Source organism: Myotis brandtii, unplaced genomic scaffold (assembly GCF_000412655.1).
Source record: "Myotis brandtii unplaced genomic scaffold, ASM41265v1 scaffold107, whole genome shotgun sequence".
Lineage (NCBI taxonomy): Eukaryota > Metazoa > Chordata > Mammalia > Chiroptera > Vespertilionidae > Myotis > Myotis brandtii.
Window position 1 is genome coordinate 4,011,329 of NW_005353629.1, and position 5,171 is coordinate 4,016,499.

The 5,171-nt window shown below is 48.4% G+C and overlaps 1 protein-coding gene across 1 annotated transcript in view; it reads right to left on the reverse strand.

Annotated features, from left to right (window-relative positions):
- LOC106726487 overlaps positions 1-4,324 on the reverse strand; it is an 8,120-nt gene extending 3,796 nt beyond the window's left edge. Inside the window, exon 1 of the mRNA XM_014541492.1 lies at positions 3,959-4,324. The gene's annotated coding sequence lies outside the window, so the exon portion shown is untranslated. The remainder of the gene's footprint in view (positions 1-3,958) is intronic.
- Between the last annotated feature and the right edge of the window lie 847 nt (positions 4,325-5,171).

Genomic DNA, 5,171 nt, shown 5'->3' on the forward strand with positions numbered 1-5,171 from the left:
GAAGGTGGGGGGAGGTTAATGGGGGGAAAGGGAGACTCATGTAACACTTTCAACAATAAGGAATTTAAATTAAAACAAAAAAGAAAGGAAGAAAAGCCACCCACATTGAATGCTTACCATGTGGCAGCTCTGTGCGGAGGCCTTAACAGATGTTCTTTCCTCACAGACACCCTACGAAGCTGGCATTCGTTATTATCCCAATTTTATTTATTTTTTAAAGGTTTTTAAATTTATTTTTTAAAATATATTTTTATTGATTTCAGAGAGGAAGGGAGAGGGAGAGAGAGAGAGAAACATCAATGATGAGAGAGAATCGTTGATTGGCTGCTTCCTACACGCTCCACACTGGGAATGGAGCCCACAACCCAGGCCTGGCCCTGACCGGGAATCAAACCCTGACCTCCTGGTTTATAGGTGGACACTCAACCACTGAGCCAGACCAGCCAGGCCTATTATCCCGATTTTATAGATGGGAACACTGGTAAGTCAAAATAATTTCCAAAGTCCACAAGAAACCTGGATCAACACACACACACACACACGCACACACACACACACACACACACCTGTCCCAACCTCTTTCTGATTCCCTACCAGTGGTTCTCAACCTTTCTGATGCCACGACCCTTTAATACAGTTCCTCACGTTGTGACCCAACCATAAAATTATTTTCGTTGCTACTTCATAACTGTAATGTTGCTACTGTTATGAATCGTCATGTAAATATCTGATATGCAGGATGTATTTTCAGGGGTCGTGACCCACAGGTTGAGAACCGCTGCGGCCTACGCCACGCAAAAAATGGTTGTGCTCTGCCATTAGGAACTGTGGCACACTTTATTACAAGGCACTAGACAAAGATGTCACTACGGCAGCTTACCATTATGAAGCAGGAATTACTAAGGACATTGTGACCCACTGAAGCCAGGAGAAGGCATGTTGTCCTGACCTATCATGGTGAGCAGCTCCTCTCGGTAAGAGTTCACACCGGTTAGGTCAGGGTTCCCTAAGCTGGCCTCTTCGGAAGACATACCAAAGGCACTTGTCACAGTTATAGATTCTTGCCCATCAGCACCCCCCACCCGCCTCCCCAGGGATGTCCCGAATCCCAGTCTCTCAGAGAAGAACCCAGGAACCTGTATTCTAACGAAGCCCACCACAGGCGACTGCGATCAGGCAAGTGTGGAAAAGGCGTCATAGTGAGCCCCCTCAGTCTAGACCAATGGCTCCTAACCTTCTTTTGGCCACGCCCCCCTAAGCATCTCTAAAGTCCTGATACAACCCCCCCCCATGACATATAATTCTTATTATTCAAAAAGTGAGCTCCTATTCACGAGGAGGAAGCCTAAAAGGCCGTTAACTTGGTCTAAACAAGCTTCCAAAGAACATGGCATCCATGAAAGAAAAATTAAAAAAACACAAGGACAGTGGAAGTCCTGAGGAAGAAATCACCAGAAATTGTTTAAAATAATAATAATATGAAGTGATATGGAAAAATAGCAACGTTTCAAAACATATACTAGAGAACTGAAATGCATAAATATGTCACAATCTATATTTATATGTTGTATAGGAGGCCCCTAGAACCGTAAGAAATGCAAAAAGTTCACTGTTAATAACTCATTCTTGAATTGCCCCCCTTAAAATCTAACCGCCCCTGTGGGGCGTGTGCCCACATCGGGAGCCACTGGCTAAGAAAAGCAGATGCAAATACTCTGGGAGCCCCGTGTGACCTGCCTTTTGACGACCTCCCTGGTGCTTAGTAAACAGGTTGGCTGCTATGCTTTCCACTGCCAGACTGACTGTCGGATGGAGCCAGCGGGGATGGAGCAGTGCTTACCGGGAACTTAACCCAGTTAAGTCGCGTGCTTTCCTAGTGAGGGAGCCAGCCGCCCCGTCCTGGGGAGATAGGCCACCAGCTACCGAACCTGGGGAGATAGGCCACCAGCGGCAGAACCTGGGGAGATAGGCCACCAGCTACCAAACCTGGGGAGATGGGAGATAGGCCACCAGCTGCCGAACCTGGGGAGATAGGCCACCAGCGACCGAACCTGGGGAGATAGGCCACCAGCTACCAAACCCTCCCACCTCCTCTCACAAAGCCGTCAGAGACAAGAATGAACAAAAACTTCACAGAGAAAACATCATCACAGCAGCCTCTCCCGCCGCAGGAGCAGCTTAGGACGGGTGCGCTGGGGTCCCCTGTGTCTTCATTTGTGAGAACCTTCGAAATGTCAGTGAATTTGAAGGTCTGAATCCCTAACCCCCGCCTGTCACCGCAATGCAGTGCTGCGCCTGTGCATGTGCCTGGATCCCTGAGACCAGAGAGCGCATCTGACTGTTCCCATGACCCCCTCCCCCTCGCTCAGGTGAAAACCACGTGTCATCGCCCTCCCAGCCCACCTCTCAGCTCACGCCTGTCAGAATGCGGAGCGGACGGCACCAATGCTAAGTCACGCTGCCCACTAGCAGGCCCAGGAGAGGCTCGCTGCGCAGCCATCCAGCTCGGGAACAGGACTCACGAGCCCGCTCTGGAGGCATTTCATAATTGTAACGAGGCCGAGGGAACATACGTCTCGCCGTTTTTCTCTTTTGCACACAACTGCAGAGCATTAGAATATGGAAACTAAAAATTGATGAAATTGTCAGGCGATACAGGCAGATGACAATTATTGTCAGAGATTTCAACGCAGCTCTCTCAAGAATTAACCCAAAAAGTACACAGAGATCAGTAAGGATACAGATGACTTGAACGACCCTAACGACATAAAAAAGAAACAAGCGAAGTCATACAAAGGCTGTTTTCTCACCACAAGGGTATGACATGCGAAGTCAGTAGCAAAAAGGTCTCTGCAAAATCCCCAAAGATTGGAAAACGAAATCATAGATTTTTTAAACAACCCTGGGTCACAGGAGAAATCAAAAGGACCATTCGGAAGTACGTTGAGCTGATGGGGGATTCTGCTACAGGAGCACTCCACTTCTACATGAGAATAGATGGCAGCTCCCAACAGGAACCCCAGCTCCCACCTCAAGAAACTAGAAAAGGAGCCAATGAAATCCCAAGTCAGCAGAAAAATAAGAGCAGTAAAGGTCAGAACAGAAACCAATACAATAGGAACCGAAACACAAGAGGAAAGCACTGAAATCAAAGCCTGGTTCTCCGAGAAAGTCAGGGACAGTGATAACCTGTGGACACCCCGATGGGGGAAACGCAAGAGGACACAATAGGATCTGGAACGCCCTGAACAGCGGATCAATGAAGGAGCCCAGATTCTGAGCCCGGCCTGGCCAACAGCCACACCAGGGCCCCATGGACTCGTCGGGGTTCAGAGAGGCATCCCAAATTGACAAACAGGTTGAGTGCTGCTCGTGTAAAGTTTTCCTAGATCCACAAACGTGTCTCTAACAAGTGTAATAACCTTCCAAATGACACACTTGCAACCCAAACACTGCCACCAACACATTATATATATATTTGTTACTCTCTAGGAATCTAGAGTCTAGATGAATTTGTAATGAATCTTTTAAATTACTTTTTTTATTTGACAAATTGTCTGACTTTAAACATTAAAATATTTTTAAAAAATAGATTCTTAAATTCTGTACTTTGTAAAACAAAGAGTGTTTGCCAGAAAAACAAGAATAGTTATGGCTTATATTTCAAGGATGCTTCGTGCCTGGCCACACACCCGAGTCCTAGCCAAATTCGGGTTTGGGATGGGGCTGCCTGCTCTTCATAGGCGCACCGGGAAGGAACTACAGGGTTAATCAGAGCGACCGGATGGGGTGGAGGAAAGAAACTGAAACAGTCAGATCTTTCCCTCGGCCTCTCCTCTGAACGAGGCTGATGAATGAGTTCATCTTCCACACAAAATAGCCTTTGTTTTCCTCTGAGCTCACTGGCTGGCCGCTGCGGAGAAGGGGGAAGATGGTTTGCCTCAACTTGCCTACTTACCGCTGGAGCTATTCCTTTTCAGGTTCATGATGCAGGCAAAGTATTTCTTGAAATTTGCCTTTATTTCCGTGTTAACCACTTTTGCCCAAACTTTCACGTGAACATATTCAAGCCTCCAGAGAAGTTGAATTAATAGCACAGATCGCACCAGGGGCCCTTCGCTTAGATCCAGCGGCTGCTACCATTTCCCCACATTTGCTCGCCTCCTGCTCTGTGTGTGTTTCTGCTGAACCATTTGAGAATACACTGCAGCCATCATGACAATCCACCCTGCGTACTTCAGCATGAAGTCGCCAAAGAAGATCATACTCCACGTAAGGTTCAAGAAATTAATCTGGCCCTGACCGGTTTGGCTCAGTGGATAGGGCGTCGGCCTGTGGACTGAAGGGTCCCAGGTTTGATTCCGGTCAAGGGCATGTACCTTAGTTGCGGGCACATCCCCTGTAGAGGGCGTGCAGGAGGCAGCTGATTGATGTTTCTCTCTCATCGATGTTTCTAACTCTCTATCCCTCTCCCTTCCTCTCTGTAACAAATCAATAAAATATATTTTTTTAAATTAATCTGTTGTGACAATCTCTCTCACACACACACACACTCACACGGTGTCGAGGTTCCGGCTTCCCTCTGTCCCAGTGATGGTTTTTAGAGCGTCTTGTGGGCTCACCTGGAGCCAGTCAGGGACCACAGGCTGCGTTCAGCCGCCCTCTCGCTGAGCACTTTCCAACCCACACTAAGCACCTGTCTGACCTGCCACTTGCACTTAGGAATCTCAGATTCAGAAGCAATAACCCTTGACGTCAAGTCCCAGCACAGACGCACTTCCAAAGGCGGAAGGAGCCGTCTCATTAAATCATCCTTTTGCATAAAAGACATAACTCGCTGAGAAATGGTGCAGGGCAGTGCAGTCCGGTCCTCACACACACATCCCCCATGAGCCATTGGGGGAGGGGCATTGGCACATCCGTCTGTCCAACCTCCCATCATCTGCGCGAGTCAGAAACCCCGTTTTTGTGGCAGAATGGAGACGGAAGAGGAGCAGACAGGGGCCGAGAGAGAAAGCGGAGATTATGAGGAGGGAGAGGGGCAAACCCATGAGATATTCCCAGGTAGAAACAGCAGAGCTGGATGGCCATTAGCCGTGGGCGGTGAAGGAGAGAAAGGAGTCAAGGTGACGCCACAGCTTCTACCCCAGGCTCCTGGGCGGGTGTGGGGG